Genomic DNA, 23,753 nt, shown 5'->3' on the forward strand with positions numbered 1-23,753 from the left:
AGTTTGCCTTTGCCAAGGCATGTTGGTGGAATGCCTGCACTGACACCCATCTGCAATCTTCACTCCAGTGCGTGACATCTACACTCATCTCCTGCTCCACGGCTGCAGTGCTGACCTGTTCCTCATCACCGACCAACTCCTGCAAGTACAGCTGGGTGGGTAGTAGCTCCTTCTCTTCCTGGACTCCTGCGACTGTTGGGCTCCCCTCTCTGCACAGGTCTTTCTTCAGTAATCCACCGCTGGTTTTCTTGCAGTCTTCTCTAGGTGTCTTTTCTACCTTTTGGGTAGTTTGAGAAGGTTCTTGATTACTTCTTTCCTAGTCGCTGGAGGGTACTGTGTTACCTCTGTGGTTCTCTAGTACTTCCAGCTCTCCTCAACACATTCCACTTAACTAGGTGGGGGTCCTATGTTCGCATTCCATTTCTTTAGTTTATGGTTTGTGCTCCCCCTAGGGTCACTGTTGGTTATTGCTATTTGCACTGTTTTCTAACCTTTTCTATGCCCGTTTCTGATAGCTAGTGTATGTATTTAGTGTATTACTTAGCTCCTATTGGAGGGTTGCCCTGCTAGTAATTTATGGTATTCTATTCTAAAACTAAAGTACCTTTATTTTTGTACAAATTAGTGTTTTCTTTCCTGTGTGTAATTGCTGTGTGACTACAGTGGTATTGCATGAGTTTTGCATATCTCTTAGATAAGCCTTAGCTGCTCATTCACAGCTACCTCTAGAGAGCCTGGTTTCTAGGCACTGCCAATACTTCACTAAGAGGGGATACCTGGACCTGGTATAAGTCTTACGTACCAGAAGTACCACCCACACACCAGGCCAGCTTCCTACATTGCTTTATAACAAGCCAAATTCAAATCTCAGATCATGAGCAACTTCACCTCCGAGACACGAGTCAGCTAAAGCAGAATAGAAATGACAACAATAGGAAAATCTAAAACTGAAAACAAGTACTAAACTATAAAGAAGAACAGATTAAAAAAAAAAAAGACTTACCTTCAATCATCCGTCGCTTGAGGCTTAAAAGAAAAAAAGTACAGGATATGCATTAGCTTCCCTACATACATTACATACCAACTGCTGATGTGGCCATAAACGATCAATACATCAGATAGGAGCGAAAGACAAAAGCTCTTATTCACCACGGTTCATCTGCTGAACTATGTGCTCATCATTGTATCAATCTTGGCGCAGACTTGCTGTGTATTGCATTAGTGCAGCGCTGTAGGACTACTACATGCATTTTGCCCCTTAAAAAAACCCAAGGAATCAGTTGAAGCAGCTGCTCAACTAGGAGAAACAAAAAAAAAAAAAGCATGCAGCACATACGTAACGAGCATTTTATAAACTTTGGAACATTTACTATCCAATACGAGAGAGCATCCGTACAAGTCAAACAGCTAAAGTAAATTAGAAAACCTTTCATCAACAAACGTAGTTAAATCAAACCCTTGAACAAAACGAATTAACCCAAGGCATAGTACTAACACCCCAACACACAGAATTACCAGTTTCATCCCAACGCGTCCCATTTCTCTGGCACCACACCCAGGGCAGTCTGGCAGGCCGCTAGTATTTGAACCAACACGCTCTGTCGCCTCCTTTCTGGTGCACCGTTCACCAAGTGTGGTCCTGCAAATTTAAAAGTGGCAAAATTAAGAGGCATTTGAAGTGTGTACATTAGTCCCACAAGCACATTGCCACACAAGTCAGCCCTGTGCAATTTCAGATACAAGTGCATCCCTCATTCTTTTTCAGAGAGATTCCCATTTGTTTAATAGTCATCATAAACAGCACATGGAGCCAGACTGGACTGCAGATTGCAAGAATTATATGCAATATTAAGAGCCCCTACATGCCATGCAACACAATCAATGCACCAAAAACATGCTGAGGCAAAGGGCTGAAGGACAATCTACTGAACAAGTCTAGCATAACTTATGTAAGGGGAATTTAACTGGCAAAATAAAGAATACTTCCTTAACTTCCACTTCCCTTCCGAATGGTTTAATCTCTTCAAAAACTAAAGTCTCTTCAATAAATGGGTTTGGTTTGTTACTTGCTTTTGATGCTACAGATAAACAGCACCAATGCCATGCAGTCAGTGCTCTTAAAAAATTTTTATACACATTCCTAATTAGTCCAAGCGAGGCTGGCGTTTTAAAATAGTCAGTTATGTGACTTTTTATTTTATTTTTAGCAAGCAATTCAACGTAGATTTTCATTACATTTGGGGTTAAAAACAACCACCTAGCTCTTTTCAAAACGTATTTGAGCCATGCAATATCGAGAATATACATGGTTTTTAATGGATTCTTTAGTGAAGGCAGTGAGAAACAGCTTAAAAAATAGCCACCACCTGGGCTTGGTAGAGGGTTATCTGGGGGCCGCTCCTGTGCTGGAGTTCGGTTCCTTCAGGTCCTGGGGGGTGCAGTGCTGGTTCCAGGCGTCTGGTTCCTTGAAGAAGGCAGTCGCGGTCAGGGGGAGCCTCTGGATTTCCTCTGCAGGCGTCGCTGTGGGGACTGAAGGGGGGGGGTCAACTCTGGTTACTCACAGGCTCGCAGTCGTCCCTGTAGTGTTAGTTTTCCGCAGGTCGAGCCGGGGGCGTCGGGTGCAGAGTGGAAAGTCTCACGCTTCCGGAGGGAAACGTGTGGTCTTTAAAAGTTGCTTCTTTGTTGCAGAAAGTTGCAGTTTCATGAACAGGGCCGCTGTTCTCGGGAGCTTCTTGGTCCTTTAGATGCAGGGTAGTCCTCCGAGGCTTCAGAGGTCGCTGGACCCTGTTGGATGAGTACCTGTTGCAGTTTTCTTCGAACTAGGGAGACAGGCCGGTGGGGCTGGGGCCAAATCAATTGTCGTCTCCGTCTTCACTGCAGGGCTTCAGGTCAGCAGTCCTTTAGGTTGCAGGAATCTATCTTCCTCGGTTCTGGGAGCCCCTAAATACTGAATTTAGGGGTGTGGTTAGGTCTGGGAGGGCAGTAGCCAATGGCTACTGACCCAGAGGGTGGCTACACCCTCTTTGTGCCTCCTCCTTGTGGAGAGTGGGGCACATCCATAATCCTATTGGGGGAATCCTCCTTCTACAAGATGGAGGATTTCTAAAAGTAAGAGTCACCTCAGCTCAAGACACCTTTGCGGCTGTCCTGACTGGGGAGTGACTCCTCCTTGTTTTCCTTATTTTCTCCTCCAGCCTTTCCGCCAAAAGTGGGGTCAGTGGCCGGAGGGGCGGGCAGCTCCACTAGCTGGGATGCCCTGTGGCGCTGTAACAAAGGGGGTGAGAGCCTTTGAGGCTCACCGCCAGGTGTTACAGTTTCTGCAGGGGGGGGGTGAGAAGCACCTCCACCCAGTACAGGCTTTGTTCCTGGCCACAGAGTGACAAAGGCTCTCCCCATGTGGCCAGCAACATGTCTGGTGTGTGGCAGGCTGACAAAAACTAGTCAGCCCACTCTGGAAGTCTGGTATGTTTTCAGGGGGCATCTCTAAGATGCCCTCTGGGTGTATTTAACAATAAAGTGTACACTGGCATCAGTGTGTGTAGGAAGTTGGCTCTGTATGTGCTATTTCAAAGTAAGGAATAGCATGCACAGAGTCCAAGGGTTCCCCTTAGAGGTAAGATAGTGGCAAAAAGAGATAATACTAATGCTCTATTTTGTGGTAGTGTGGTCGAGCAGTAGGCTTATCCAAGGAGTAGTGTTAAGCATTTGTTGTACATACACAGACAATAAATGAGGTACACACACTCAGAGACAAATCCAGCCAATAGGTTTTTATATAGAAAAATATCTTTTCTTAGTTTATTTTAAGAACCACAGGTTCAAATTCTACATGTAATATCTCATTCGAAAGGTATTGCAGGTAAGTACTTTAGGAACTTCAAATCATCAAAATTGCATGTATACTTTTCAAGTTATTCACAAATAGCTGTTTTAAAAGTGGACACTTAGTGCAATTTTCACAGTTCCTAGGGGAGGTAAGTATTTGTTAGGTTAACCAGGTAAGTAAGACACTTACAGGGCTTAGTTCTTGGTCCAAGGTAGCCCACCGTTGGGGGTTCAGAGCAACCCCAAAGTCACCACACCAGCAGCTCAGGGCCGGTCAGGTGCTGAGTTCAAAGTGGTGCCCAAAACACATAGGCTAGAATGGAGAGAAGGGGGTGCCCCGGTTCCGGTCTGCTTGCAGGTAAGTACCCGCGTCTTCGGAGGGCAGACCAGAGGGGTTTTGTAGGGCACCGGGGGGGACACAAGCCCACACAGAAATTTCACCCTCAGCAGCGCGGGGGCAGCCGGGTGCAGTGTAGAAACAAGCGTCGGGTTTGTAATGGAAGTCAATGGGAGATCTAGGGATCGCTTCAGCGCTGCAGGCAGGCAAGGGGGGGGGTTCCTCGGGGAAACCTCCACTTGATCAAGGGAGAGGGACTCCTGGGGGTCACTCCTCCAGTGAAAGTCCGGTCCTTCAGGTCCTGGGGGCTGCGGGTGCAGGGTCTCTCCCAGGTGTCGGGACTTAGGATTCAAAGAGTCGCGGTCAGGGGAAGCCTCGGGATTCCCTCTGCAGGCGGCGCTGTGGGGGCTCAGGGGGGACAGGTTTTGGTACTCACAGTATCAGAGTAGTCCTGGGGTCCCTCCTGAGGTGTCGGATCTCCACCAGCCGAGTCGGGGTCGCCGGGTGCAGTGTTGCAAGTCTCACGCTTCTTGCGGGGAGCTTGCAGGGTTCTTTAAAGCTGCTGGAAACAAAGTTGCAGCTTTTCTTGGAGCAGGTCCGCTGTCCTCGGGAGTTTCTTGTCTTTTCGAAGCCGGGGCAATCCTCAGAGGATGTCGAGGTCGCTGGTCCCTTTGGAAGGCGTCGCTGGAGCAGGATCTTTGGAAGGCAGGAGACAGGCCGGTGAGTTTCTGGAGCCAAGGCAGTTGTCGTCTTCTGGTCTTCCGCTGCAGGGGTTTTCAGCTGGGCAGTCCTTCTTGTAGTTGCAGGAATCTAATTTTCTAGGGTTCAGGGTAGCCCTTAAATACTAAATTTAAGGGCGTGTTTAGGTCTGGGGGGTTAGTAGCCAATGGCTACTAGCCCTGAGGGTGGGTACACCCTCTTTGTGCCTCCTCCCAAGGGGAGGGGGTCACAATCCTAACCCTATTGGGGGAATCCTCCATCTGCAAGATGGAGGATTTCTAAAAGTTAGAGTCACTTCAGCTCAGGACACCTTAGGGGCTGTCCTGACTGGCCAGTGACTCCTCCTTGTTTTTCTCATTATTTTCTCCGGCCTTGCCGCCAAAAGTGGGGCCTGGCCGGAGGGGGCGGGCAACTCCACTAGCTGGAGTGTCCTGCTGGGTTGGCACAAAGGAGGTGAGCCTTTGAGGCTCACCGCCAGGTGTGACAATTCCTGCCTGGGGGAGGTGTTAGCATCTCCACCCAGTGCAGGCTTTGTTACTGGCCTCAGAGTGACAAAGGCACTCTCCCCATGGGGCCAGCAACATGTCTCGGTTTGTGGCAGGCTGCTAAAACTAGTCAGCCTACACAGATAGTCGGTTAAGTTTCAGGGGGCACCTCTAAGGTGCCCTCTGGGGTGTATTTTACAATAAAATGTACACTGGCATCAGTGTGCATTTATTGTGCTGAGAAGTTTGATACCAAACTTCCCAGTTTTCAGTGTAGCCATTATGGTGCTGTGGAGTTCGTGTTTGACAAACTCCCAGACCATATACTCTTATGGCTACCCTGCACTTACAATGTCTAAGGTTTTGTTTAGACACTGTAGGGGTACCATGCTCATGCACTGGTACCCTCACCTATGGTATAGTGCACCCTGCCTTAGGGCTGTAAGGCCTGCTAGAGGGGTGTCTTACCTATACTGCATAGGCAGTGAGAGGCTGGCATGGCACCCTGAGGGGAGTGCCATGTCGACTTACTCGTTTTGTTCTCACTAGCACACACAAGCTGGCAAGCAGTGTGTCTGTGCTGAGTGAGAGGTCTCCAGGGTGGCATAAGACATGCTGCAGCCCTTAGAGACCTTCCTTGGCATCAGGGCCCTTGGTACTAGAAGTACCAGTTACAAGGGACTTATCTGGATGCCAGGGTCTGCCAATTGTGGACACAAAAGTACAGGTTAGGGAAAGAACACTGGTGCTGGGGCCTGGTTAGCAGGCCTCAGCACACTTTCAATTGTAAACATAGCATCAGCAAAGGCAAAAAGTCAGGGGGCAACCATGCCAAGGAGGCATTTCCTTACAGTGTGCATTTATTGTGCTGAGAAGTTTGATACCAAACTTCCCAGTTTTCAGTGTAGCCATTATGGTGCTGTGGATTTCATGTTTGACAGACTCCCAGACCATATACTCTTATGGCTACCCTGCACTTACAATACCTAAAGTTTTCCTTACATACTGTAGGGGCATAGTGCTCGTGCACATATGCCCTCACCTGTGGTACAGTGCACCCTGCCTTAGGGCTGTACGGCCTGCTAGAGGGGTGACTTACCACAGGCAGTGTGAGGGCGGCATGGCATTCAGAGTGCCATGTCGACTTAGTCATTTTCTCCCCACCAGCATACACACGCTGGCAAGCAGTGTGAATGTGCTGAGAGGGGTTCCCAGGGGTGGCATAAGACATGCTGCAGCCCTTAGAGACCTTCCCTGACATCAGGGCCCTTGGTACCAGTTACAAGGGACTTACCTGGGTGCCAGGGTTGTGCCAATTGTGGAGACAAAGGTACAGTTTAGGGAAAGAACTCTGGTGCTGGGGCCTGGTTAGCAGGGCCCAAGCACACTTTCAAATCATAACTTAGCATCAGCAAAGGCAAAAAGTCAGGTGGTAACCATGCCAAGGAGGCATTTCCTTACTGTCTGTCCATCTCCTGTTCCTAAAAGCAATGAATACATTTTAGACACAAGATTCCTGGTAATACAAGACAAAAACTTCACAGCTTCAGCAGATTAGGTTTATAGGAAAAATCCTGTCCACTACTCTTGCATCTCACATCACAGCCTCTGCTAGCTACACTATACATCCATGCCCCCGAAAGGTGCAAAAGCTTCAGCATTCACGCTAAAGTGCTAAGGAGCAATCTGAACTTACCTCACACAAATACAAAAATCATGGTAAACGGAGTGTAAACATTTAATGTCAGCATTCTACACGTACATCTGAAATTATGGGAATCCAATAATGGTCCTCACACATCCAGTTGGGCCGTAACAGACGAAAAGTTACATTAAACCTGCCTAAATTTTTATTTTTAGGCATCAGTGCACAGACGTTAATGGGAATGTCAAAATATTTTGATGGAAGGAGGACATCGGCATGAAATAAAGCACTACACCTGTCTACGTCACATTCCAAAGTTGCACCAGTACTTCACGCTAACCTCAATTTATAACTTTTTAAAAAGCACTGTGTGACTAGTTAAATGCAAACACTGAAACGAGCCTTTGCAAGGACAATTATCCTTTAGCTTAATTCCTACACTTGATTATCGTGGAGGTTAACACTCTAAAATATAATTCAAAATAACATTTTCGGAAGGAAAAAAAAAAAAAAAAAAAAAAGTACTTTAGGTAACCATCCAAATATAGCAATTAGCAATAGAAAGGTGCCCGGTCAAACGCGTTAAGGGCCTTCCACTGAGCACCAACACATGGCGCTGCATGTTTACTTTTCATCCCATTGAGATAGAAACAACATTGTTAAATCTAAAGATTATACTTCCGACAATTGTGACAAAGCGATTGTTAGGTGGAACACTACAACTGTAAATCAAAGAAAAAAAAAAAAACTAGAACACAAATTCCTAGACAAATGTATTTTTTAGTCACCCAGATAAATCTCGATAAAGACTCACTCCCTGACCATACTTCTAGGTCCTCTCCAGGACTGAAACATCAAACCCACTACTTCAGCCATAGTCTACAACTTTGAAAAGCATCAAAAGGTCAAATCTCTGTACAGAGAATACTTTCTGAGAGGACCTGAATGCGAGGGAAAGCTGTTTTGGGAGCTCAATCAAATCAGACATTAAACACTACTGAAAAAAAAGAAAAGACAATCAAGCAAGTTAACGGACTACCTTAATGATATTATATGTTACGATTATAGGCTCCATCCCACAACATAATCGAACATTTACAGGTAGATCAATCTCTTGCAATGAAAAGAGCGGGTTCCTTAATGCTTGCGCTTTCGACCACAATCCTGTCTAGTGAAAAGTCTAGGATGAATAAGTTCTTGTAGGTTTCATCAGGCGCTCAGTGAGAGTTCAAGTTACTATCATACATCCCAATTATGAAAGTGAACACTACCAACGGACAATTATCTCACCTGACGAAGGATCTGCACAGGCAAGCTTCAGAAATCCTTTGCTCCAGACTACCAAGAGCTGACATTTTCACCTAAAAACAAAAACGCATACGTTTGTTTTCTATTTTCCAGGCAGAGAAGTATTTTCATTGTTAGGCCACATTACTCCCCCTAAAGATTATTCTGGTGGCTAAAGAAGCGTTGAAAAAAGGTCCACAAGCAGGCGCTAGGGTGGAGTTAACTTGTATTTACACCAAGCCAAGGGCTACCCTAGTCAAACAACCTGAGACAAATGGAACGGTAGGAGTATAATCAGCATTACTCATATGGCAGAATCAGTTTCATCATTGGTTGTTTATTAATTTCCCTTGGCCTCCACAATATCCCCACACAAAAAAACATCTACCACTTGAGGCTTTGCTTAAGGGAAGCACTGAATGGATGACTGTTTAACCACGTACCAGTAATATGGACTGGGGGATGCGCAGTAGCACTTACAAAGACAAGGAGGGTGAACTTGCAAATGCTAAGCAAGGCTTCTCGGCGTATCCCAATAACCAAGGCAAACTTACCCGCAGGCAACAATCCTAAGAGCTGGCCCCTTTAACATCTGGGAATAAAAACAGAATTAAATAGTTCAGTTGGAGGACACTAGTTTTGTAGAAATACTACAGCCAGACTGGCATCTGTATCAGGTTGATGAATGTATCCTCATATGGATCAGAGACCTGATTCTAATCATCACATACAAATCCCATGGTAACACAGCATTATGAAGTACAAATGAAGCAATCAAGCTTGGCATTACACTGTACCAATCAACCCCTCTCAAACACTGAACAGCCAAGCCAATAGCAGAGCAGGACTGCAGGTGTCTAGTGGCATTGGAAATACCATACCATGTTGCCGGATAAAGTGATTACGTCATTGCATTAGTAGTGCCCTACCCAATAAGTAGAAGCGTGAAAAAGCAAAGCATCAAGCCATTCTACTGGCTATAAGCAACAGCCTGAACAGTTAAGATTGTCATTAGAAAGAAGAAGAAAACAGCTTTTGAAAATTGCTGGCCCACGTTGGCACACAGCTTTACATACACAAGTCAATGATGCAAAAAACCCTCAACACACAAATACTAACCTGGCTCATTTGTTTTCCAAGAGTCACAAACAATGCAGCCTGAAAAAGAAACATGACAGCAAAAACTGGTCAGAGGCAGATAGCATCAAGCGATAAAGACCACTGTCTTCTACTAGATACAATTGTTGACTCAGTTAATGCAATTAGCACTAGAGCCGGTTGGAAAGCATGCTTCAGGATTATACCAACTGATAGATGGAGACTGGTAAGCTTCTCGATTTAGTCACACAAAGAGTGTCAAACCTGGGATATTAGAAGGGAAAATGGGGCAGCACCTTTTTACTGGAGGATGCATCAGCTAGGAGCGAAAGACTGTTCTTCATAGAGAATCAGCTGAACTATGTGCTCCTCATACACACTCTGGACTGAGCGCTGAAAGGAGAACGTCTGAGCAGAAATATTCCTGAACTCACCTTGTCCTGTTGAGTACACATCTGAGAAGGGATTCTCCTGGGAGGCAGATGGACAATTCTAGAAGTCAAGATTAAGGGGTAGAAAAAAAATCATTAAGTAAAACTTTACCGTAAGACCAAAGCCACTGCAGGACATCAGCGTGCTCTCAGCGTATAAGGTTTGGTTACTGCTCTCATCATACTCTTAGTCAAGAGTAGCAAATAAACAGTCATCATAGCAGCACGCGCCAGCCGCCCACCAACCTTAAGACGCCTCTCCAAACTAATTATTAGTTGCAATCTGATGTATATGCCTCCCATCTTCATCCTATAGGCCGGCTAAGCCATTTACACAACATTAACATTTCCATACTGACAAATGACAAAAACAAATAATTCTATGGCAGCTGATATTTACCATTCTAGGTGCAGCCTGGAGCGCAAATCTACAAGACAAAATAAAGTGACATGTCAAGCAGAGTTCAGCACAAGTGTTGTCTACTGCTCCAGAACTAGTCCTCAATCCTCAGTATTTGAGTTTTCAGAAATCTTTTCTGTCCACTACTCTTATAATATTGACATCAAGGGCTTTGGATTAGAGGAGCAAAAAATAGAAGAAAAAAAAAGAAAAAAAGAAAGTCAATCACCACATGCAAGTAAGTGTTCCAACTAACGTTTGAGCCAAATGCTTTGAAACTGGCAACACCAAACAGAACCGAAACCACTGTGCCAGGAAATGCACCATAATGCAGTTTTTACATGACAAAACAACAACAAATCATAAGATTGTGTTTGTGTCTTGAGAAAGAACAGAAGCATACTAGAGGCACTGCATGTCTTCTCTTCAATAACTCGATTCTGAAACGTACAACTCATGCAGAATGTCTCCCTTAAAAATGCCATTTAACACCAAACACTTAATGTTTTAAAGATGTATCCCAATCTTTGTTTATATGGAAGGATCTGAAATAATCTAATTTAAGATCGGTGTGACGTGTAGAGACAGACCGAGAGAGAGAACGAGAACATGACAGTCTGACATGTTTTGGTCAAGTCCTGGGAATGTTCATCAGCGCATGGGATATTAAACATTTTTAACATGACATTTTCAAAAAGGGTTGCTCAATGCAGTATAATCCCAAGGGTTTGACATAGTCAAATCAAAATACAATGTGTGCTACTGGCAATTTCCACCATGCTGAATCTTTCAGTGGCTAGCCTCGCAGCGCTTGCTCGAAGCTATACCACATCCAGCTCTGAGTTGGTTGGCTTGCCCTCATATGCGTACACACAACAATAACCAGCCTAGTACTTCTGTTCAGCCCTGCAATTGTTAATGTAGTTGATAGTCCAAACGCACTCTCTTAAAGCCTGGTTAAGCAGGACATACAAATGGGATGCAGGAACTAAACTAAACCCTACTTTGCAAGTGGACCTCGCTAATCAAACCCGTTGCCCCAAACACCTCTTTCCTATAAGATACATCCCCTTTCTTTGACCAATAATCCCTGCTTCATGCCACACCTGGAACAAGATAGCAACCCCACTCAATCCATACTTTTGATTTCCTTTCACGGTTACATGTGCCAGTGGTTGTATACTTCGAGTGCTACATAGGCCCCAAGGGCTGCCATTAAACAGCACAGGGACCCACCTCCACACCCATGAGTCGGTTCGAATTACATTGCAATTTAGTCCTCCTTACCCACATGGCATAATACTATACTGGGATAGAAATTTACCTGCCAATTTCAAGCAAGAGGAACTCCAAGCACTCTTGAATCCAGTGGAGCTGAACCTGAGGGAAGAAAACGTTTTCCATTAAAAACTATGTCCAGTGATGGTGGGGGTTGAAGTAAGCACTATACACACAAGAGCAACCGCATAAACCAGCATGCAATCCGCTCAGAGATGTTGGTAATCTTCATATTAATCAGATGTCCCTACCAACATATTTATCATCATCTGCAGATTTGGCTGTGGCTGTACCAGCTTGCACTTCCAGAATTGTAGTAATTATCCTCACCCAGACCGCTTCACAGATTAAACAATCAGGCAAAGTAAGAGCAAACCGTGGCACCAATGTCAAACCCACGATAAACCAGTGGTGTTAAATGTCATGGAAAAATGCCATTTACTCTAAAGGCTAAAGCGCAGCAGTGCTGGCAGAGACAGGACTCCTGCAATACACAGGCAGTTACATCATTAGCAACTGCAATAATACTCACTAGTTTTAATAGCTAAGCCATAAAAAGTAACCTCATAACAATAGAACAGTAAGAAGTAGAATCGGCAAGATTCATACGGCAAATTGATTTTATCCTTGGTTACACAGCAGTTTAAGAAGAGTGCCCATTACAAAGCATAGCTATGCGACAAGAGATTTGCTTTCACACTTGCAGTAAAAGCAGATTAAGTTGACACTTGTTGAACCAACTGCAGTCAGTGGTTTGTCTACAAAAACAAAATCTAACCAAAGCATCACAGGCTCTACAGCCAGAAAACTAGAACAAGCATTCACAAAGCCAACATGTCTGGCTCTATTACACCTATACAGGCTTACAAAAGGGCAGCTAACATGGACAAAATCTGGAACAATTCCAGACCCATTCGAAATGGGAATGCTGGGGAAACATAGCAAAATGAGAGCAAACTAAAAACTGGTAGTAAGCAAAAGAAAACAGAACCTAAACCTGATTTTCATGTGCAGAAGAGGACGCCCAATGCCAGCACACTCGCTAAAATGTGAACTACGGAGAAAGTTATCTGGGACTAAGCAAATATTGAAGTGGTTTAAATATACTGGGAGGCACGCAAACATGTATAACCGAAAAATGAAGACTAAGATTCTGATCTAGAGTTTGGAAGATGGGTACTTCAACAGATATCCCATATGCTTTATGACAAGTGCATTAGGACAGAAAGCACTTGTAATAGGGCAGACTGGATAATGTCTCAGGAGTATGTCTGCAAAACTCAAACCCTAATATAGCTAACTGATAAAGGGAAGTATGTTTAAAGGTCCCTGGCTACAAGTATTATGGGCTTACATCTGCATAGATATGACACGTGATCTGTGTAGAACCAGGAGGAGAGGTCCAGGGAGGCAGCATTCAACATTTAGTTTATTCATTAGACAAATATCCTTAAGATAATTTTGAAAAGGTATGGACCTGCTCCGGGGTGTAGGTATTCCTTGTTAGGTCGAGCGCATAGGGATTTTGACCTGTTGTAAATATTGTGTGCTTTTAATCGTGCCGTCTCTCCACCCCCACCCCACTTGTTAGTGGGCTTGCCTTTTAAAAATCCCTAGATGTCATTGGTAATTGCTTTAAGTTTGTCCCGCCTTGGCGCGATTATTAACGCATTGCAGACTGACCCGGTTACATGGATAATGACCCGATTTGGGATATACTACAGCATGGGTAAACTTATTTTTTTCGTTTCTCTCTCCCCTTCGTGCTCCATGGCAGCCGTAGCTCTCTTATTACGAACAGCACCAACAGCGCAAACTCAGTCTGCAGTATTGGAAATCTGGTCACATTGTTAAAACAGTTAACTAAGAGTTATTTCTTTTGTCTCTCCTTTTCACACTCCACAGCTTTCCCAAAAAACACTTATAAATTGATAAATGCTTTACTAAAAAATAAATAAAATAAAAAACACAGAAATCCTTAACAGCGGCTCTCTAGCACAGTGGTAGAGTCAACACTACAATACACTGCACTTGGAATAGTCGCTGTAGGAAGTTGGCTCTGTATGTGCTATTTCAAAGTAAGGAATAGCATGCACAGAGTCCAAGGGTTCCCCTTAGAGGTAAAATAGTGGTAAAAATAGATAATACTAATGCTCTATTTTGTGGTAGTGTGGTCGAGCAGTAGGCTTATCCAAGGAGTAGTGTTAAGCATTTGTTGTACATACACAGACAATAAATGAGGTACACACACTCAGAGACAAATCCAGCCAATAGGTTTTGTTATAGAAAAATATATTTTCTTAGTTTATTTTAAGAACCACAGGTTCAAATTTAACATGTAATATCTTGTTTGAAAGGTATTGCAGGTAAGTACATTAGGAACTTTGAATCATTTCAATAGCATGTATACTTTTCAAGTTATTCACAAATAGCTACTTTAAAAGTGGACACTTAGTGCAATTTTCACAGTTCCTAGGGGAGGTAAGTTTTGGTTAGTTTTACCAGGTAAGTAAGACACTTACAGGGTTCAGTTCTTGGTCCAAGGTAGCCCACCGTTGGGGGTTCAGAGCAACCCCAAAGTCACCACACCAGCAGCTCAGGGCCAGTCAGGTGCAGAGTTCAAAGTGGTGCCCAAAACGCATAGGCTAGAATGGAGAGAAGGGGGTGCCCCGGTTCCGGTCTGCTTGCAGGTAAGTACCCGCGTCTTCGGAGGGCAGACCAGGGGGGTTTTGTAGGGCACCGGGGGGGACAAGCCCACACAGAAATTTCACCCTCAGCAGCGCGGGGGCGGCCGGGTGCAGTGTAGAAACAAGCGTCGGGTTTGCAATGTTAGTCTATGAGAGATCAACGGATCTCTTCAGCGCTGCAGGCAGGCAAGGGGGGGCTTCCTCGGGGAAACCTCCACTTGGGCAAGGGAGAGGGACTCCTGGGGGTCACTTCTGCAGTGAAAGTCCGGTCCTTCAGGTCCTGGGGGCTGCGGGTGCAGGGTCTTTTCCAGGCGTCGGGACTTGGGTTTCAGAGAGTCGCGGTCAGGGGAAGCCTCGGATTCCCTCTGCAGGCGGCGCTGTGGGGGCTCAGGGGGGACAGGTTTTGGTACTCACGGTCGTAGAGTAGTCCGGGGGTCCTCCCTGAGGTGTTGGTTCTCCACCAGCCGAGTCGGGGTCGCCGGGTGCAGTGTTGCAAGTCTCACGCTTCTTGCGGGGAGTTGCAGGGTTCTTTAAAGCTGCTTCTTGAAACAAAGTTGCAGTCTTTTTGGAGCAGGTCCGCTGTCCTCGGGAGTTTCTTGTCGTTGTCGAAGCAGGGCAGTCCTCAGAGGATTCAGAGGTCGCTGGTCCCTTTGGAAGGCGTCGCTGGAGCAGAGTTCTTTGGAAGGCAGGAGACAGGCCGGTGAGTTTCTGGAGCCAAGGCAGTTGTTGTCTTCTGGTCTTCCTCTGCAGGGGTTTTCAGCTGGGCAGTCCTTGTTGTCGCAGGAATCTGATTTTTCTAGGGTTCAGGGTAGCCCTTAAATACTAAATTTAAGGGCGTGTTTAGGTCTGGGGGGTTAGTAGCCAATGGCTACTAGCCTTGAGGGTGGGTACACCCTCTTTGTGCCTCCTCCCAAGGGGAGGGGGTCACAATCCTAACCCTATTGGGGGAATCCTCCATCTGCAAGATGGAGGATTTCTAAAAGTCAGAGTCACCTCAGCTCAGGACACCTTAGGGGCTGTCCTGACTGGCCAGTGACTCCTCCTTGTTGCTTTCTTTGTTCCCTCCAGCCAGCCTTGCCGACTAAGCTGGAGTGCCCTGCTGGGCTGTGACAAAGGGGTGAGCCTTTGAGGCTCACCGCCAGGTGTCACAGTTCCTGCCTGGGGGAGGTGTTAGCATCTCCACCCAGTGCAGGCTTTGTTACTGGCCTCAGAGTGACAAAGGCACTCTCCCCATGGGGCCAGCAACATGTCTCTGGTGTGGCAGGCTGCTGGAACTAGTCAGCCTACACAGACAGTCGGTTAAGTTTCAGGGGGCACCTCTAAGGTGCCCTCTGGGGTGTATTTTGCAATAAAATGTACACTGGCATCAGTGTGCATTTATTGTGCTGAGAAGTTGGATACCAAACTTCCCAGTTTTCAGTGTAGCCATTATGGTGCTGTGGAGTTCGTGTTTGACAGACTCCCAGACCATATACTCTTATGGCTACCCTGCACTTACAATGTCTAAGGTTTTGTTTAGACACTGTAGGGGTACCATGCTCATGCATTGGTACCCTCACCTATGGTATAGTGCACCCTGCCTTAGGGCTGTAAGGCCTGCTAGAGGGGTGTCTTACCTATACTGCATAGGCAGTGAGAGGCTGGCATGGCACCCTGAGGGGAGTGCCATGTCGACTTACTCGTTTTGTTCTCACTAGCACACACAAGCTGGCAAGCAGTGTGTCTGTGCTGAGTGAGAGGTCTCCAGGGTGGCATAAGACATGCTGCAGCCCTTAGAGACCTTCCTTGGCATCAGGGCCCTTGGTACTAGAAGTACCAGTTACAAGGGACTTATCTGGATGCCAGGGTCTGCCAATTGTGGATACAAAAGTACAGGTTAGGGAAAGAACACTGGTGCTGGGGCCTGGTTAGCAGGCCTCAGCACACTTTCAATTGTAAACATAGCATCAGCAAAGGCAAAAAGTCAGGGGGCAACCATGCCAAGGAGGCATTTCCTTACACAACCCCCCCCCCCAAACGAAAGAGAAAATGAAGACTCTCTTGGGAAAGGTTAGTCTCATCCTAAGTGGAAGAACCTGGAAAGGCCATCTGCATTGGCATGGCAGTCCCAGGTCTGTGTTCCACTATAAAGTCCATTCCCTGTTGGGAGATGGACCACCTCAACAGTTTAGGATTTTCACCTTTCATTTGCATCAGCCATTTGAGAGGTCTGTGGTCAGTTTGAACTAGGAAGTGAGTCCCAAAGAGGTATGGTCTCAGCTTCTTCAGGGACCAAACCACAGCAAAGGCCTCCCTCTCAATGGCACTCCAACGCTGCTCCCTGGGGAGTAACCTCCTGCTAATGAAAGCAACAGGCTGGTCAAGGCCATCATCATTTGTTTGGGACAAAACTGCCCCTATCCCATGTTCAGAGGCATCTGTCTGCACAATGAACTGCTTAGAATAATCTGGAGCTTTTAGAACTGGTGCTGAGCACATTGCTTGTTTCAGGGTGTCAAAGGCCTGTTGGCATTCCACAGTCCAGTTCACTTTCTTGGGCATTTTCTTGGAGGTGAGTTCAGTGAGGGCTGTCACAATGGATCCATATCCCTTCACAAACCTCCTGTAATACCCAGTCAAGCCAAGGAATGCCCTGACTTGAGTCTGGGTTTTTGGAGCTACCCAGTCCAGAATAGTCTGGATCTTGGGTTGGAGTGGCTGAACTTGGCCTCCACCTACAAGGTGGCCCAAGTAAACCACAGTTCCCTGCCCTATCTGGCATTTGGATGCCTTGATAGAGAGGCCTGCAGATTGCAGAGCCTTCAAAACCTTCTTCAGGTGGACCAGGTGATCCTGCCAGGTGGAGCTAAAGACAGCAATATCATCAAGATAAGCTGTGCTAAAGGACTCCAAGCCAGCAAGGACTTGATTCACCAACCTTTGGAAGGTGGCAGGGGCATTCTTTAAACCAAAGGGCATAACAGTAAACTGATAATGCCCATCAGGTGTGGAGAATGCCGTTTTCTCTTTTGCTCCAGGTGCCATTTTTATTTGCCAGTACCCTGCTGTCAAGTCAAAGGTACTTAAGAATTTGGCAGCACCTAATTTATCTATGAGCTCATCAGCTCTAGGAATTGGATGAGCATCTGTCTTGGTGACAGAATTGAGCCCTCTGTAGTCCACACAAAACCTCATCTCTTTCTTTCCATCTTTGGTGTGAGGTTTGGGGACTAAGACCACTGGGCTAGCCCAGGGGCTGTCAGAGCGTTCAATTACTCCCAATTCCAGCATCTTGTGGACTTCCACCTTGATGCTTTCCTTAACATGGTCAGATTGTCTAAAGATTTTGTTCTTGACAGGCATGCTGTCTCCTGTGTCCACATCATGGGTACACAGGTGTGTCTGACCAGGGGTTAAGGAGAAGAGTTCAGGAAACTGTTGTAGGACTCTCCTACAATCAGCTTGCTGTTGGCCAGAGAGGATGTCTGAGTAGATCACTCCATCTACTGAGCCATCTTTTGGGTCTGATGACAGAAGATCAGGGAGAGGTTCACTCTCTGCCTCCTGATCCTCATCTGTTACCATCAACAGATTCACATCAGCCCTGTCATGGAAGAGCTTAAGGCAGTTCACATGGATCACCCTCTTGGGGCTCCTGCTTGTGCCCAGGTCCACCAGGTAGGTGACCTGACTCTTCCTTTCTAGCACTGGGTAAGGGCCACTCCATTTGTCCTGGAGTGCCCTGGGAGCCACAGGCTCCAGAACCCAGAATTTCTGCCCTGGTTGGAACTCAACCAGTGCAGCCTTTTGGTCATACCAAAACTTCTGGAGCTGTTGGCTGGCCTCAAGGTTTTTGGTTGCCTTTTCCATGTACTCTGCCATTCTAGAGCAAAGGCCAAGTACATAGTCCACTATGTCTTGTTTAGGCTCATGAAGAGGTCTCTCCCAGCCTTCTTTAACAAGAGCAAGTGGTCCCCTTACAGGGTGGCCAAACAGAAGTTCAAAGGGTGAGAATCCTACTCCCTTCTGTGGCACCTCTCTGTAAGCAAAAAGCAGACATGGCAAGAGGACATCCCATCTCCTTTTGAGTTTTTCTGGGAGCCCCATGATCATGCCTTTTAATGTCTTGTTGAATCTCTCAACTAAGCCATTAGTTTGTGGATGGTATGGTGTAGTGAATTTATAAGTCACTCCACACTCATTCCACATGTGTTTTAGGTATGCTGACATGAAGTTGGTACCTCTGTCAGACACCACCTCCTTAGGGAAACCCACTCTGGTAAAGATACCAATGAGGGCCTTGGCTACTGCAGGGGCAGTAGTCGACCTAAGGGGAATAGCTTCAGGATACCTAGTAGCATGATCCACTACTACTAGGATGTACATATTTCCTGAGGCTGTGGGAGGTTCTAGTGGACCAACTATGTCCACACCCACTCTTTCAAAGGGGACCCCCACCACTGGAAGTGGAATGAGGGGGGCCTTTGGGTGCCCACCTGTCTTACCACTGGATTGACAGGTGGGGCAGGAGAGGCAAAACTCCTTAACCTTCTGGGACATATTGGGCCAGTAGAAGTGGTTGACTAACCTCTCCCACGTCTTGGTTTGTCCCAAATGCCCAGCAAGGGGAATATCATGGGCTAAGGTCAGAATAAACTCTCTGAACGACTGAGGCACTACCACTCTCCTAGTGGCACCAGGTTTGGGGTCTCTGGCCTCAGTGTACAGGAGTCCATCTTCCCAATAGACCCTATGTGTTCCATTTTTCTTGCCCTTGGACTCTTCAGCAGCTTGCTGCCTAAGGCCTTCAAGAGAGGGACAGGTTTCTTGTCCCTTACACAGCTCCTCCCTTGAGGGTCCCCCTGGGCCTAAGAGCTCAACCTGATAAGGTTCACGTTCCAAAGGCTCAGTTCCCTCAGAGGGCAGAACTTCTTCCTGAGAAGAGAGATTCCCTTTTTCTGACTGTGTTGCAGTTGGTTTCCCAACTGACTTTCCTTTTCTCTTGGTAGGCTGGGCCATTTTTCCAGACTCCAGCTCTACTTTTTCACCCTGTGCCTTGCATTGTGCTCTTGTTTTTACACACACCAGTTCAGGGATACCCAGCATGGCTGCATGGGTTTTTAGTTCTACCTCAGCCCATGCTGAGGACTGCAGGTCATTTCCAAGCAGACAGTCTACTGGGATGTTTGAGGAGACCACCACCTGTTTCAGGCCATTGACCCCTCCCCATTCTAAAGTTACCATTGCCATGGGATGTGCTTTAGTTTGATTGTCAGCATTGGTGACTGTATAAGTTTTTCCAGTCAGGTATTGGCCAGGGGAAACCAGTTTCTCTGTCACCATGGTGACACTGGCACCTGTATCCCTCAGGCCCTCTACACTTGTCCCATTAATAAAGAGCTGCTGCCTGTATTTTTGCATGTTAGGGGGCCAGGCAGCTAGTGTGGCTAAATCCACCCCACCCTCAGAGACTAGAGTAGCTTCAGTGTGGACCCTGATTTGCTCTGGGCACACTGTTGATCCCACTTGGAGACTAGCCATTCCAGTGTTACCTGGATTGGAGTTTGGAGTGGAACTTTTCTTGGGACAGGCCTTGTCTCCAGTTTGGTGCCCAGACTGACTACAGTTTCGACACCAGGCCTTTTTGGGATCAAAGTTTTTACCCTTGTACCCAGGATTGTTTTGTGAAGAGGCTCTGGGCCCACCCTCCTGTGCAGGTTTTTGGGGGCCTTTAGAAGACTCGACTATTTTTATTTTTGGCTGTCTCACCACCTTTCCCCTGGGGAGGTTTTGTGACCCCTTTCTTTTGGTCACCCCCTGTGGAAGTTTTGGACACCCTTGTCTTGACCCAATGGTCCGCCTTCTTTCCCAATTCTTGGGGAGAAATTGGTCCTAGGTCTACCAGATGCTGATGCAGTTTATCATTGAAACAATTACTTAACAGGTGTTCTTTCACAAATAAATTGTACAGCCCATCATAATTACTTACACCACTGCCTTGAATCCAACCATCTAGTGTTTTTACTGAGTAGTCTACAAAGTCAACCCAGGTCTGGCTCGAGGATTTTTGAGCCCCCCTGAATCTAATTCTATACTCCTCAGTGGAGAATCCAAAGCCCTCAATCAGGGTACCCTTCATGAGGTCATAAGATTCTGCATCTTGTCCAGAGAGTGTGAGGAGTCTATCCCTACACTTTCCTGTGAACATTTCCCAAAGGAGAGCACCCCAGTGAGATCTGTTCACTTTTCTGGTTACACAAGCCCTCTCAAAAGCTGTGAACCATTTGGTGATGTCATCACCATCTTCATATTTAGTTACAATCCCTTTAGGGATTTTCAACATGTCAGGAGAATCTCTGACCCTATTTATGTTGCTGCCACCATTGATGGGTCCTAGGCCCATCTCTTGTCTTTCCCTCTCTATGGCTAGTATCTGTCTTTCCAAAGCCAATCTTTTGGCCATCCTGGCTAACTGGATGTCCTCTTCACTGGAGTTATCCTCAGTGATTTCAGAGGTGTTGGTCTCTCCTGTGAGGGAACCAGCATCTCTGACTATTATTTTTGGAGTCAGGGTTTGAGAGACCCTGTTCTCCCTAGATAGGACTGGTAGGGGGGAATTTTCCTCCAAGTCACTATCCTCTTCCTCTGAGTTGCCACCCTCAGAGGGGTTGGCCTTTTCAAACTCTGCCAAAAGCTCCTGGAGCTGTATTTTGGTAGGTTTGGGGCCCATTGTTATTTTCTTTATTTTACAGAGTGACATTAGCTCCCTCATCTTAAGATGGAGGTAAGGTGTGGTGTCGAGTTCCACCACAGTCACATCTGTGCTAGACATTTTGCTTCTAAAAGTTGGAATACTTTTTAAGAATCTACAACTGGTTCTAGAATCTAATTCAAACTTTTACAAACTTTTAAACTCTAAAAGAAATGCTAAACAGGATCTAACACAAGGCCCTAGCAGGTCTTTTAAGAATTTAGAAAACTTTTCAAATTGCAAAAATCAATTTCTAATGACAATTTGGGAATTTGTCATGTGATCAGGTATTGGCTGAGTAGTCCAGCAAATGCAAAGTCTTGTACCCCAGCGCTGATCCACCAATTTAGGAAGTTGGCTCTGTATGTGCTATTTCAAAGTAAGGAATAGCATGCACAGAGTCCAAGGGTTCCCCTTAGAGGTAAAATAGTGGTAAAAATAGATAATACTAATGCTCTATTTTGTGGTAGTGTGGTCGAGCAGTAGGCTTATCCAAGGAGTAGTGTTAAGCATTTGTTGTACTTACCCATAGACAATAAATGAGGTACTGTAAAGAAATGGCTCCCTGTTGCAGTTACCCCCCACTTTTTGCCTGATACGGATGCTGACTTGACTGAGAAGTGTGCTGGGACCCTGCTAACCAGGCCCCAGCACCAGTGTTCTTTCACCTAAAATGTACCATTGTTTCCACAATTGGCACAACCCTGGCACCTAGGTAAGTCCCTTGTAACTGGTACCTCTGGTACCAAGGGCCCTGATGCCAGGGAAGGTCTCTAAGGGCTGCAGCATGTCTTATGCCACCCTAGGGACCCCTCACTCAGCACAGACACTGCTTGCCAGCTTGTGTGTGCTGATGGGAGAAAATGACTAAGTCGACATTGCACTCCCCTCAGGGTGCCATGCCAACCTCCCACTGCCTGTGGCATAGGTAAGTCACCCCTCTAGTAGGCCTTACAGCCCTAAGGCAGGGTGCACTATACCACAGGTGAGGGCATATGTGCATGAGCACTATGCCCCTACAGTGTCTAAGCAAAACCTTAGACATTGTAAGTGCAGGGTAGCCATAAGAGTATATGGGCTGGGAGTCTGTCAAAAACGAACTCCACAGCTCCATAATGGCTACACTGAATACTGGGAAGTTTAGCATCAAACTTCTCAGAATAATAAACCCACACTGATGCCAGTGTTGGATTTATTAAAAAATGCACACAGAGGGCATCTTAGAGATACCCCCTGTATTTTACCCAATTGTTCAGTGCAGGACTGACTGGTCTGTGCCAGCCTGCTGCTGAGAGACGAGTGTCTGACCTCATGCGGGGAGAGCCTTTGTGCTCTCTGAGGACAGAAACAAAGCCTGCTCTGGGTGGAGGTGCTTCACACCTCCCCCCTGCAGGAACTGTAACACCTAGCAGTGAGCTTCAAAGGCTCAAGCTTCGTGTTACAATGCCCCAGGGCACTCCAGCTAGTGGAGATGCCCGCCTCCTGGACCCAGCCCCCACTTTTGGCGGCAAGTCCAGGAGAGATAATGAGAAAAACAAGGAGGAGTCACTGGCCAGTCAGGACAGCCCCTAAGGTGTCCTGAGCTGAGGTGACTGACTTTTAGAAATCCTCCATCTTGCAGATGGAGGATTCCCCCAATAGGATTAGGGATGTGACCCCCTCCCCTTGGGAGGAGGCACAAAGAGGGTGGACCCACCCTCAGGGCTAGTAGCCATTGGCTACTAACCCCCCCAGACCTAAACACGCCCTTAAATTTAGTATTTAAGGGCTCTCCCTGAACCTAGAAATTAGATTCCTGCAACTACAAGAAGAAGGACTGCCTAGCTGAAAACCCCTGCAGAGGAAGACCAGAAGACGACAACTGCCTTGGCCCCAGAAACTCACCGGCCTGTCTCCTGCCTTCCAAAGATCCTGCTCCAGCGACGCCTTCCAAAGGGACCAGCGACCTCGACATCCTCTGAGGACTGCCCCTGCTTCGAAAAGACAAGAAACTCCCGAGGACAGCGGACCTGCTCCAAGAAAGGCTGCAACTTTGTTTCCAGCAGCCTTGAAAGAACCCTGCAAGCTCCCCGCAAGAAGCGTGAGACTTGCAACACTGCACCCGGCGACCCCGACTCGGCTGGTGGAGATCCAACACCTCAGGAGGGACCCCATGTAGGAAGTTGGCTCTGTATGTGCTATTTCAAAGTAAGGAATAGCATGCACAGAGTCCAAGGGTTCCCCTTAGAGGTAAAATAGTGGTAAAAATAGATAATACTAATGCTCTATTTTGTGGTAGTGTGGTCGAGCAGTAGGCTTATCCAAGGAGTAGTGTTAAGCATTTGTTGTACATACACATAGACAATAAATGAGGTACACACACTCAGAGACAAATCCAGCCAATAGGTTTTGTTATAGAAACATATCTTTTCTTAGTTTATTTTAAGAACCACAGGTTCAAATTCTACATGTAATATCTCATTTGAAAGGTATTGCAGGTAAGTACTTGAGGAACTTCAAATCATAAAAATTGCATGTATACTTTTCAAGTTATTGACAAATAGCTGTTTTAAAAGTGGACACTTAGTGCAATTTTCACAGTTCCTAGGGGAGGTAAGTTTTGGTTAGTTTTACCAGGTAAGTAAGACACTTACAGGGTTCAGTTCTTGGTCCAAGGTAGCCCACCGTTGGGGGTTCAGAGCAACCCCAAAGTCACCACACCAGCAGCTCAGGGCCGGTCAGGTGCAGAGTTCAAAGTGGTGCCCAAAACACATAGGCTAGAATGGAGAGAAGGGGATGCCCCGGTTCCGGTCTGCTTGCAGGTAAGTACCCGCGTCTTCGGAGGGCAGAC

At 46.4% G+C, this 23,753-nt stretch overlaps 5 non-coding genes and 1 pseudogene across 5 annotated transcripts; all 6 read right to left on the minus strand.

Moving 5' to 3' along the window:
- Nucleotides 1-1,106: 1,106 nt before the first annotated feature.
- LOC138294395 (small nucleolar RNA snR60/Z15/Z230/Z193/J17) lies at nucleotides 1,107-1,190 on the minus strand. The gene has a single exon (XR_011203410.1). It is a non-coding gene; the product is annotated as a small nucleolar RNA snR60/Z15/Z230/Z193/J17 (small nucleolar RNA).
- A 535-nt stretch (nucleotides 1,191-1,725) lies between these two features.
- LOC138294350 (small nucleolar RNA SNORD79) lies at nucleotides 1,726-1,803 on the minus strand. The gene has a single exon (XR_011203366.1). It is a non-coding gene; the product is annotated as a small nucleolar RNA SNORD79 (small nucleolar RNA).
- Nucleotides 1,804-8,561: 6,758 nt separating this feature from the next.
- On the minus strand, nucleotides 8,562-8,634 carry LOC138294380 (small nucleolar RNA SNORD47). The gene has a single exon (XR_011203395.1). It is a non-coding gene; the product is annotated as a small nucleolar RNA SNORD47 (small nucleolar RNA).
- A 1,070-nt stretch (nucleotides 8,635-9,704) lies between these two features.
- LOC138294404 (small nucleolar RNA snR60/Z15/Z230/Z193/J17) lies at nucleotides 9,705-9,780 on the minus strand (annotated as a pseudogene).
- A 552-nt stretch (nucleotides 9,781-10,332) lies between these two features.
- LOC138294425 (small nucleolar RNA SNORD75) lies at nucleotides 10,333-10,400 on the minus strand. The gene has a single exon (XR_011203433.1). It is a non-coding gene; the product is annotated as a small nucleolar RNA SNORD75 (small nucleolar RNA).
- Nucleotides 10,401-11,707: 1,307 nt separating this feature from the next.
- On the minus strand, nucleotides 11,708-11,786 carry LOC138294382 (small nucleolar RNA SNORD74). Its single transcript, XR_011203398.1, has one exon. It is a non-coding gene; the product is annotated as a small nucleolar RNA SNORD74 (small nucleolar RNA).
- Between the last annotated feature and the right edge of the window lie 11,967 nt (nucleotides 11,787-23,753).

The sequence above is a fragment of the Pleurodeles waltl genome, chromosome 4_2 (genome assembly GCF_031143425.1).
Source record: "Pleurodeles waltl isolate 20211129_DDA chromosome 4_2, aPleWal1.hap1.20221129, whole genome shotgun sequence".
NCBI lineage: Eukaryota > Metazoa > Chordata > Amphibia > Caudata > Salamandridae > Pleurodeles > Pleurodeles waltl.